This window comes from Lactuca sativa, chromosome 5 (assembly GCF_002870075.4).
Source record: "Lactuca sativa cultivar Salinas chromosome 5, Lsat_Salinas_v11, whole genome shotgun sequence".
NCBI lineage: Eukaryota > Viridiplantae > Streptophyta > Magnoliopsida > Asterales > Asteraceae > Lactuca > Lactuca sativa.
Window position 1 is genome coordinate 11,322,417 of NC_056627.2, and position 13,217 is coordinate 11,335,633.

The following is a 13,217-nucleotide window of genomic DNA, read 5'->3' on the forward strand; positions in this document are numbered from 1 at the left end:
TCCAAAAAAAAGTCTTAGAGTCATACTCCAAGATTGTGTCTTGAGTGACACATCTTAAGAAGTTCTAACACACTCATCAAATGTAAAGTAGAAAATTGTTTTTCTTACTCTTGCACGTTTGAAATTGGTAAATTGTGATGTGTCGGATAAGACAAAGACCAACTAAGACCAATTGTGTGTAGTAGTTTGTCTTGATAAGAATCCACACTAACTCTTGAATATTTGTTGGACAAGAAATGTTTCTTGACAAGGGAATCTTATATGTCAAGACGTCAGTGGGAGTCTAAATGATCTTGAAAAGCTTCAAGAACAAATCAAGAGTAAAATTAGTTGAACACTAGCACACGACTTGAGGTTTATAACCTATCGTGTTGACATATTCATGTTTCTGCGTCATTCCAGTTTAATTCAACTATGCATGTGAGTTCTATAAGCTCTAAATTGAGTGCATAAAGGCAAATCACCTTGTTCAATGAAACTACATTGGCTAGTATAGGTGAACTGCTGATTAACTTGGAAGCAATGTTAGGACCCTTGATGGGAAGAAATTAAGAATGAACAAGTTCAGTCCATATGAATTTGGATTTGTCACAAACATTGACTTATGATTATGGTTATAACAAATTCACATGCATAGGAACACATAAACCATAAAATCTAGACGTGATTAGGTTTCTCTCCATTTCATGAAAATGATTGTGAGGAAACGCTTTCACTAAGAGAGATTTTAAGGAGATAACGATTGTGTAAATTGCATTCTCAAATTCGATTATGATTACGGCATCCCTCTTCATAGTTCGAATTATGAGATTTGGAAATTAGTTTAAACATTTAAGACTTATTCTTATAAGTTATAAAATGGTTTAAACACACATATGAGCTTTCTAAGGAAAGGTGTATGAGTTTGAGAAGCTTGGATAAAGGTTTATCGAAGCATATTGTATTAGAAATATGAACTTTGGAAGTCAATAAGCATTGATTCCTACAAGTCCAGTTGGTTTCTAAATACATGTCAAAGCTAGTGGGAGCATAAGTGTTGTGCTGGTATGGAGATAATTATCATGTGAATGGGAGCATGATTATTATTTTATCATGTTAGTGGGAGCACGATTATTATTTTATGTGTTGCAAGTTATAAATATTAATTATAGAAAATAAAGTTTCACTTTGCAAAGTTGCAGGGGTTGAAAAGTTGCTTTGTTATAATTAAGTGAGAGAATGTTATACTTTGTTTCGAAATCTAAAAGCTTAGATCAAGAAATTTTAATCAAATTTAGTCAAGGATATATTAATGGTGTCCTCAAATTTCTATTATGATTACGGCATCCCTCTTCATAGTTCGAGTTTTGAGAATGTGGCAAATAGAAATATTATTGCAAATGGTTGATAAAGTATCATGATTTTATGTAAGACATTATGAATCGTGTTCCACACGATTCGGTTATAGGATCGATTGCATATGCTGTAATATTCGTCCGTTCTAAAATTTTCCAAATGCCTAGGGCATTAAGAGAGAAAAGGGACTAGAACCGGCTTGAATAATGGCGCTATTATGAATAGATATGACTTTATTTAGAATGGGTTGTCATATGACAAATATGGAAATGTTTCCATATTGGGAGTTGGTCGTTAAAAAAATTATTTCTAGATTAGAAACTTGTACGCAAGAAGAATGTTTAAAGGAATCTAGTTTGAATGTGAGACTTCACATTTATGTAATTTTCTTGTCAAAATCTCCAATAGAGCATTTTGTAATTTCATTGGCCGAGTCTTGGTGACTTTTGTGTCGTGATAGTACAAAAGGACCGTCGCATAAAATGTTAGAATCTAACATTGTAACGACCTAATTTTCACGTCCAAAAATTTCATTTTTGATTAAGTGATTTGCAAAATGTTTGTAACAAAATATCACCTGATCATATCATTTAATAAAAACATGTCTCGTATCTGGAAACCGAATCGTAAAACATAATAATGTCAGAGTACAAATCCCAGAATATTCCAAAGTGCGGAAAACAAAGAGCGTGTGTGTGATGCGCTGCTACCGCGCCAGCTCCTTCCCCTTTGCTGAAGAGGTACCTGAAACCAAAATTGAAAACTGTAAGCACGAAGCTTAGTGAGTTCCCCCACTGTACCACATACCATAATCACATAGCGAACATATATTGTCAGGCATATCTGGGTGCCCGATCTACCCCTTTGGTCCTCTCGACCGGATAATGGCTAGCATATCTGGGTGCTGGTCTCCCCTTCAGACCTCTCCACCGGATAATGGGGACTATTTCACCGCTACTACTAGTGATCAAGGTAGGGACTTTTCTACCTGAATGGAAGCTTCTCACAGTGTAGATTTCGGATCTACTTCCCCTCCTTGCACTCTTCAACCACCTCCTCCTTCTTCTTCTAAGCTCCAACTTCCTTCACAAAGCCAAAATGACTCACAAGAACAATATGGGGGCTAGGGTTTCGCTCTACAGCTCTCTAGAAGTGTTAGGACAAGGGATGCCGAGTTAGAGTGTTTAAATAGGGTGCAAACACCCAGGTTAGGGTTTTAATCGTCCAGCACGGACTCGCCGAGTCTGGGACCCTACTCGCCGAGTCCCTCACTTAAATTCCATGCCAAAAATCATTCCTACTCAGTGAGTTAGGCCTCCAAATCGCCAAGTCCAATGAAAAATAAGAAAAAAAATACATAAATAGAAATCGTACCAGGAATCCGGTATTACAAATATATTCTAGTAGTGATGAGAATTTTGTATTCTTACACTAATGATAAGGATTATGAGTTGTTAAATGAGCATCGTTGGAGATGTGTTGAATTGATCTATTTCACAAACTAAGGACCATAGTTAAACATAGTGTGCATGCTTGGAGCATGGGACAACTGGTGTTATAATTCAAGTAAGAAGTTGATTACCAGAAACAACACATAATGAGTAATGAATATGGTGATTAAATAAATGTTTTTTATTTATACTCAAAGGTTTGAGGCCATATAGTATTAGTATTTTTCTTGTGTTTCACTTTCATGTTTTGACTTCCTGGATAATAAGATTATTCGAACGTTCCATAGTCGCTCATACTTTGGAAGTAGGTATGAAAGCAGACTATCATGAATCTGACTGTAGATTGTCAAAAGTGTTTTAGATATAGCAACAGTTTGTTGAAGGGTTCATGAGTGCTCCTATAAGATTAGATTATTGGATTAAACCCACACTCACTTGGATAGCTTCATGGATTTTATCATGGGTGGTTGGTGAGACGATAATATCTTATATTCTTGAAACCGAGACGTGTATGTTGTATTCTACAAATCGGTTGCACATTTATAATATGTAAACGCACAAGTAACTTGGTGTTATAAAACATATTGTTGTGTTTGATTTGATGAGTAGGTACAAGCAAGCATTGAGTCAGAGTTTATCCATTCCTTTTACCCAAATTGGGATAAAAGCGATATATGTGGGCCCCTAGATGACTTAGTGATGACACCCTAAGTGCTTGGCCAAGCCGGGACTAAGTTGATGTGCTTAATTATAGTCTGTTGTTAGTTGTCATAAATTGGAAGTCGGAAAACAATATATGAATTGAGAGTATGATCAAAATCCATGTTTTAGTTCATACGATATCTAGAAAGGAGGAATATATGATCCTTTATCTAAAGGACACACTTCTGATAAGATCAGAGTTGACAGCGACTTTTGAAAGCTACGATTGCTGATCAGGTTTGAATTCATATGCAGAGTAGTTGTTAGACTTTTCCAAGTAGGAGATTGTTAGATTACTGTCTAAAACCATAACTATTTTGGTATGTACTTGACCCGATTATGAGCATGGTCCTTTTAGGTTGCCTTCACCATAACAACTTGTAGGTTGAATTATGGAGAGATAGGATTAATTACGATTTATTAATATATTATGAGAATAATATATTAAAGGAGAAATCATATTGTTTAATTAATATTGGTCAAGAATTTATTGAGAATTAATTTTGTGGTCATAAAAGATTAATTAAACATAGGGGAATGAAATTGTAATTATAAGATAATTGCATTTGGGCTATGGATCACCTTGGAATATAGGTTGGACAAATTCTATGGGAAGCCTATAAGGAATTCGTCAAAGAGATGTTCTAAAAGGAGTTCATGGGCTGCTTAGGGCTTAAGTAGTTAGATTAGCGTTTCCTAGTGGAAAACCCTAATGGTCTAACTATACAAGGACCCCTAAGGCCCCAAAAACGTAGTGAATGAATCCCTTAGGGTTTCTGGACGTTTTTGTGCCTCTCTTTCTCCTCCTTCTTCATCCTTAATGCTTAAGGTGTTTGTGACTCCATTAGAGGTGCAACACTTGAGGCGCTAAGCTTTTAGAAGCCAATTATATGAAGGAATAGATTATTATTGCTACATAACAATGAAAGGTATGTTCTAAACCCTATATTATGATCATATTGATTATTGTATGCTAGTCAATTAGGGTTTAGTGCTTTGGTATTCAATGATGTATGTTTAACTTGAAAACCCTAGACCAGGGCAATTAGGGTTGCATGAACACCATAGGAATGATGTTATGCTCATATCCCATAAACTTCCACCATCACGGAGAATGCAGGGAGATGCATTGCACAAGTTGCAGCCAAAAGGGTCACACTAAAAGATACTCTAGAACTCAGCCTCAACAGAACCAACACTCGAATCACATTTACAACAACAATAATCGCAACAACAGTAACAACAACAACAATGTTGGGTCCAGTTACACCTACTGTGGGTGTGGAGGAACCGATCATTTCAAGCGCGACTACCCCAAAACAAACAAGCAGGGGGCAGGAACATCAGGAAGGGTATTGACATTGGGTCATGGTGAAGCAGTTCAGGACCCAACAGTTGTTACTGGTACGTTCCTACATAACAACACATACACACGCATCTTATTCGATAGTTGGGCGGAGCGAAGCTTCGTTAGTAATAAATTCAATCACTTACTAAATCAACAAACCCAAAAGCTCAACTAAGCCTTCACGGTGGTAATGGCTCACGGGAAAACTGAAACAACAAAAGATGTCTATGTAGGGTGGACATTAACACTAAAAAATCACTCTTTGCAAATAGATTTGATGCTAGTAAATATTAAGAGTTTTGATGTGATAGACGACATGGATTGGTTAAGCCCCCATGTTAGAGGCATTTTATGCATCCATTTTGTAGTTTTACTCCATAAAAGTGCATTGCATTTAGGTTTAAACTCATGATTTTCCATGTTTTTCGGGATTTTTCATGAGGCAATTTCATTCGCACATTTTTTGATATTTCAGGGACTTTTGGACATAGGATATTATTGGATGAGGTAAATAAGAGTTGCAGACAAAATTTCGAGACTTTTGGAGCACCGAGGAGCAAGATATCAAAGAAATGAAGATTTTGGCTTTATAGAGATTTACACGGCCGTGTAAATGGAAGTCTTGCGTTTACATGCCCGTGTAAATGAAGATTTCTACATAGTATATTTTTGCGTTTACGCGGGCGTCTAAATGACAATGTTAATTTACGCAGGTCGTGTAAAAATAAATGCGGGTTGTAAAGCAGTTTTTCACCATTCTTAAAGGGGGGGGGACCGATTTTTTTAAGGAGCAATCGATTTTGGGAGCAGAGAAGGCGAATTTCTGGAGGATTCTAGAGTTGATTAACATTTGGGAACAATTGATTTAATTTTGTAAGAACTTCAATTTCAATTTCTAGATTTGTGATCTTGTTCTAGTGATGAGTGGCTAGAACCCTAGATTCTCCAACTTTATTTCTTGACTTCTAGTTGTGATTTCAATCATCTGACTTGATTCTTGCTTTCAATTTTCTATCTAGTGAATTTGATTTTGTTTCAATTGAATGTTTGATTCTAATCGTGATTCTTATTGGCCATTTGAATTAGGGTTAGAACATTCATGTTATCTAATCACAAATTTTGTAATTGTTTTGTGAATCAGACTAAGTAACAATGTCACACCCCAAAACTTGAACGGCAGAATCGTTCGGGGGTGGAGGACGTCATGTATAATATCACAACAATGCAAAGTAGTAAACAAGCAACAACATCATCCATTGCATTAATAATATAATTTCATACAAGTGTGTTCTGTTAAGTTAAATAGACACCAAAAAGTACATCAAAATAAAAGTGGAGTCTTGAACAAGCTCCATCTTCTCAAAAACCTGGCTCTGGTACCTGTCTACTGGTGACCTGAGAATACAAGTTATTTTGAAAGCGAGTATCAGCTTTAAAGCTGGTGAGATCGTAAGTATATTAGTGTCTGAGTTTGTATGAAAGCATTTTTAAGATGTTTGTAAGATGTAATGTATAAGTTTTGTAAAGTTTGCATTTGTTTGAACTATCCTAGAAACCCTATGTTTCCTACTAAGAGTATCCTTCTACCAAGGCATCTAGTAACTGTGTGTGTCTCTTGTAAAAGTGTGTATTTTCCCAAAACCGACTATCATTAACCAAAAATATAGTTTTTACATTGCCGTGCATCGTGTGAATGTTCACGAAGTGAATGTAATGGGATAAATATTATATTACTGTAGTGTTGTATTATGTAAGTACTGCTGTACTAACTACCTTAAACCAATTGTTATTTAAAGTACCATGTATTCGGCCTGTATCCTGCTACCGACTCAATAGTAAAACGATGATGTAAGACGCCGTAAGAAATGACATTTGGCACCCGTAGACTAGCAAGTCCCACTATAGCGAGCAACAACGTGTAGAATAGTCAATCCGGTATAGATCTATATGCAAACTCATACGCTCCCCAATTAAGGAGATTCTGGATACAAAAATGGTCATGGCAGGTAGTGCCATGACCCATTTAATGGCTCACATAACTTAATGTAATGTATATGTAATGTATGTGCTAGCTGTATTGTGTGTTCTTCCTTTGTCTAGCGAGTATGTTTGTTTCTCATCACCATGTATTATGTTTGTTTCTCATCACTATGTATTATGTTTGTTTTTCTTCACTATGTATTATGTTTGTTTCTCATCACTATGTATTATGTTTGTTTCTCATCACTATGTATTATGTTTGTTTCTCTTCACTATGTATTATGACTCATGTATGAACTGACTCTTTGTATGATTCATTGTTCTAGTATTAGTATTAGTAAAACCCTAAACTACGCCTATATTAGTTTACTAGTAATATAACGTATTCGTATGAACATGGAGGTATACCCTTGCTACCCAAGGATATTGAATTGACTGGAAGAACCTTTTCTGACTATATATGTACACATGATATATAACTAATATTTAAACGACCTTCGGACGGGTACCCGATATCCTACCAGACCACATCCCATCGGGGAAAAGGAAATAAGGCGGGTTAGCCTTCCTAAGTCCTTCAAACATTACTTATATAACTATACATATCTAGGCATGCAATTTGAAAATATGTATAAAAGAGCTTAAGTATAAGTATTTGATAAGTAAAACAGTTTGAAGCAAAATAGTTTGATAAACAGTATGAACGGTAAGAAAATCACTGGTTTTGTAGTTATTAATCACATGTGATTGATGTAATAACTATAAGTATTTAACTTGTATACCCCCCATAAAGCATTTAAAAACATTTAAACCATTGATTAAGGGGTATGAGCTCACCTGTAGATGGTGGTTTGAATGAACTGAACGGGGTAGGATTGCTAAGTGTCAAGTGAAAACTTGTACACACCCAAAGATCCTAGTTAACATATAAGCACACATATATGCACCCAATTAGTCTTAAACTACTAATTGAAAATGTTAAGACATCATAGAACATGATAAAAACTTTATATAAGTGTTATAAGCCCTAAGGATTGCATCTATGTTGTTGTAGGACAAGGCTAGTGGGTTTAGGGTTCCAAATGACCCCACTCTTGAGTTTACTCTCCAATACCATAACAACAAGGAGTTTACAATTGTAAACCTTTGAGTTTACGGTCGTAAGCTCCTAAGACTTAGTTTATTTGGTGTTTTGAAGTCTTACATGTTCCTTAGAGTTATTGCTACTCGATGGCTTAGTCCTTGGAAGAGATTAGGGCACCTTTCAACTCCTTTGAGGAGTTCACGGCCCTGGGACCAATTCCCTTAGAGATTATGGCCGTAATCTCTCATGGTTATGGTGTTTTTGGTGATTTCAAGTCCCTAATTTAGCTAGGAATGAATCTAGGCTAGTGTCCAAGGCTTATGGAGAGTTCAAAGCACACTTTGGCCCTTTTGTTTGGAGTTCACGGTCCAAGAACTTCTTGTTCTTTTGATACGATTTCTAGGTTATCAGACACATATTAAGCTCTATAATACACTTAGATAGAAGTACTCACGATTTGGGACGAAAGGCTGAAGATCCGTGAGAGAGAATTTGGCTTTTCTCTAGTTGAAATGTAACAAATGAATAAATATGGCTATGAACCATATATATACCCCTGGGGTTTTTGGCAGAAAATATTTTATTCCGACAGTGAACTCTAAATTCATAGAGTTTCGGAATAACAGAGTTGCACAAAACCCTAGTGCATCCTCTCTCATGATATCTCTTTAAGTGTAAATCCTGAAATACTCAAACTTATACTAAAAAGTCTGAAAATTAATGCCACTATTCTGACTTCTATTGACTTGATATTGTTTGTACATAATAGAAATTTCGGGTTGTCACATCATCCCCTGCTTATAAGGAATTTCGTCCCGAAATTAGAATTTAAGAAAATAAGTAGTTACAGATAACTAAGTAAAAAGACGAGGATATTTCAGTTTCATCTGATCCTCACGCTCCCAAGTGAATTCCTGTCCTCGCTTGGCGTTCCAGCGAACCTTCACTATCGGGATACAACTTTGTTTCATTTGCTTGACCTCTCGGTCCATGATCTCTACTGGTTCCTCCATAAAGTTGAGGCTCTCGTTGATCTCGATCTCGTCGAGTGGAACAACAAGAGTCTCGTCGGACAGACACTTTTTCAAGTTCGATACGTGGAAGGTAGAATGTACATTACTGACTTCGCGCGGTAAGTTAAGTTTGTAAGCTACACGACCGATTCTTGCGAGAATCTCGAAAGTCCTTATGTACCTTGGATTTAGCTTTCCACGCTTTCTGAAGCGTATCAAGCCCTTCCAGGGTGAAACTTTCAATAGAAAACGGTCGCCCACCTGGAATTCCAACGGTTTCTTACGTTAATCAACGTAGCTTTTCTGTCGGTCTCTGGAGGCTTTCAATCATTCACGGATTTGAACGATCTTCTCCGTCGTTTCCCATATGATCTTTGGGCCCATGAGAGTACTTTCATGAATTTGTCCTTTAGCTAACTAGGTATCACCCACCTCAGCCCAGCACAGAGGGGATCTACACTTTCGGCCGTAGAGGGCCTCGAATGGAGCAACCTTTATGCTCGTGTGATAATTGCTGTTGTAGGAAAATTCGACAAGGGGTAAATAAGTATCCCATGCTTTCCCAAAGTCTATCACAAAGGCTTGCAACATATCTTCCAAGGTTTAGATAGTTCTCTCACTTTGCCCGTCAGCCTGTGGATGGTAGGTTGTACTCATTTCCAACCTAGTTCCTAGGGAACTTTGTAACGACTGCCAAAACCTCGAAGTGAATCTACTATCTCTATCTGAGATAACGGATAAGAGAACACCGTGCAGTCTTACAATCTCCCTAATGTAAGTTCTTGTAGGTTTCTTTATCTTGTATGTTTCTTTGATCGGCAGGAAGTATGCAGACTTGGTCAGTCTATCGACGATGACCCATATGGTATCAAGTCCACCTGTTGTCTTGGGCAACTTGGTTATGATATCCATATTTATCCGCTCCCACCTCCATTCTGGTATCTCAGGCTGTTGTAATAGACTGGAGGGTTTCTGGTATTCGACCTTGACCTTTGCACAAGTAAGGAATTTACCTACGAAGGTAGCAATCTCTGCTTTCATGTTAGGCCACCCGTATAACTTTTTGAGATCCAGAAACATCTTATCTGAACCCGGGTGCACGGAATAACGACTGTTGTGATCCTCATTCATGACCAAGTCTCTGAAACCTCCTAGTTTCGGGGTCCAGATCCGGTCTGTGAAATAATAACCTCTAAGTTCTTATCCATCCCTCTTAGGGATTCACCCGTTACATTTTCAGGCTTCAAAGCATCGAGCTGAGCTGCCTTAATTTGTGTGGACTAGTGTGAAGGGATAGTTATAGTCAATGATTTGAACTACGACCAGAATATTCCTTCTGACTCAGGGCGTCAGCTACTACGTTAGATTTACCCGGATGATTATGAATTTTGCATTCGTAATCACTGAGTAGCTAGACCCACCGTCGTTGTCTCATGTTCAGATCCTTCTGGTCGAAGATGTGTTGTAAGCTCTTGTGGTCTGTAAAGATAGTGCTCTTCGTTCCGTACAAGTAATGTCTCCAGATCTTCAGAGCAAACACAATTGCTCCTAGTTCAAGATCGAGGGTCGTGTAGTTGACCTCATGTGTCTTCAGTTGTCTCGAAGCGTAGGCGATGACCTTACCTCATTGCATCAGAACACATCCAAGCCCTTGATTAGATGCATCGCAATAGACTATGAAGTCTTCTATCCCTTCAGGGAGGGATAGTATTGGTGCGGTGCACAAGGCTCGTTTGAGCGTTTGGAACGCTCTCTCCTGCTTCTCTTCCCAGTCAAAGGCCACGCCCTTCTGGTTCAGTGATGTAAGAGGTTTCGCCATACGGGAGAAGTTCTGAATGAACTTGCGATAATAGCCAGCGAGGCCTAGAAATTGACGAATTTCTGTAGGCGTCTTCGGTGCTGCCCAGTTCTCAATGTCCTTGATTTTGGAAGGGACCACGTGTATACCCCTTGAAAAGAAGTTCAAGTAAGTCATCGATACGAGGCAACGGATAAGGACTTTTGACGGTAAGTTTGTTGAGCTCCCTGTAGTCGATGCACATACGAAACGATCCATCTTTCTTCTTGACGAACAAGACTGGAGCGCCCCAGGGTGAGAAGCTTGGTCTTTTAAAGCCCTTGGTGAGCAGTTCGTTAACTTGATAGGACAATTCTTGCATCTCTATAGGTGCTAGACGATAGGGCAATTTAGCTACTGGGGTAGCCCCTGGAACTAAGTCGATTCGGAACTCGACTTGATGTTGCGGAGGTAATCCTGGGAGTTCTTCTGGAAAGATGTCGGGAAAGTCGCGTACTACTAGAATGTTCTGAATGTCCTTTGTTTCTTGGCTCACATCGACCACATGAGCAAGGAATGTTGTACATTCCTTTCGCAAGAATTTCCGAGCTTGGATGCTCTAGATGATACGAAGGTTCGTGCCGGGTTTGTCGCCATAAACTATTTGGGTTTCGCCAGATGGTAGATTTAGCCGAACAGCCTTTTCTTAACACATGATATCGGCACGATGAGAACTCAACCAATCCATGTCGATAATGATGTCGAAACTTTTAATTGACATCGGCATGAGATCGATCAAAAATGAGTAGATATCTAAAGTTAGGGTACATCCTATGAATTTACTGCGAGTGCTCTCTGTCCTGCCATTAGCCATTTCTACAGTGAACGGTTCTTTAAGTGTTCGTGATTTTTGCTTAAGTAATTGAGCAAAATTTTGGTTCACGAAACTTCTCTCCGCTCCATTATCAGATAGAATGCATGCGTAAGCGTTATCTAGGAGGAACGTACCAGTGACCACTGTGGGGTCGGCTGCCGCTTCCTCATGGCCTATAGCCAGGACTCTTGCCACTCCACCGGCAATCCCTGCCTTTGAGCAGTTCCTTTGGTAGTGGCCTACCTCGCTACATCTGTAGCAAGCTTGGCCCACTCCAGCATCGGGGACTTGGTTGATTGGCTTCGCCGGAGCTTTACAGAAACGGGCAGTGTGCCCCTTCCTGTTGTAGTTCATGCACTGCATTTCCCGGCAGGCACCGACGTGATGGAAGTTGCATTTGTTGCACTTAGGCAAACTTCCAGCGTACCGCTTTACCGGAGTAGCAGCGGCAGGTGCTATCGCAGCATGTACTGCCACGACCTGCTGCTTTTTGGCAGTCTTAGCTTTCTTCATTTCATCCCAAAACTTCCGCTTAGAGTCGGCAGTTCTTGCAGGTTCTGAGATGGCCAGGGTAGTTGTTGTTGCGGCCGGGGTACGAACCCCATGGTCCATGAACCGCTGTGCCAACCGCTTGACACTATCAAATGTAGTGGGGTGTGATGCCAAAACATTTCCCTGGTATGGTGGCACCAACCCCCATATGTATCTTTCAATCTTCTTTCCCTCTGTATGAACCATGTAGGGACAGAGGGCCACCAGCTCGCAAAATCTGGTGGTATAAGCGGTTATGTTCGAGCCCTTCATGGTTAGGCTCCATAGCTCTTCCTCCAGCTTTTGGTTCTCGACCCTCAGGCTGTACTCCTCAATCATGAGGTCTTTCAAAGTATCCCAACCCATAACATTAGCCACTAAGAGAGATAATGAATTAACATGGCTATTCCACCATGTTAGGGCTTTGGTTTCAAAGGTGCAGGAAACGAACTTGACCTTGCTCTCCTTTGAACAGGAGCAGATTTCGAAAACCGATTTGGTTTTCTCAAAACATTGCGAGAGGGCAATGACTCCGCCAGTCCCCTTGAAGGACAATGGCTTGCAGTTCGTGAAGTCGTTATAGGAGCACTCTCTCGAGCGTACAGGAGCTTCAACCTGAATAGATTGAACATGGTTTCCTCCTCTAGTGGAACCAAATGAATGATATTGAGCCATGGCTGTAGCTACAGCGGCAGCTACAACAACATTTAAGGCCGTCGTGTCGAACTGAGGAGTAGGTGGTTGAGGAAGTGGAGGAGGCGGTGTTTCGTTATTGAGGTTTCTCCTTAGATTTCTGCGAGGCGGCATCTTTGATCTATAGTTTATGAAGATGAAACATTTATAAGATTTTAGTGGAAGATTTGATGAGAATGACTTAGGTACTAACTCTCCATAGCCCAACGATACGATTGAATGGAAATCTAGAACTAATAGCTGGTCACATTTGGATAATAATTCCCATAAGATTAGGTACCTGTCAATATTACTGGAATTACAGATGTAACAAGTTCGGGAAAAATGGCCAACAGAAATAAGCCTTGCATCAACCAAAATGGGAAATTTTTGACAGAATTACAACCTAACCAAGACCTAACAGGCCTACGATTTACAACGATAGAGAAT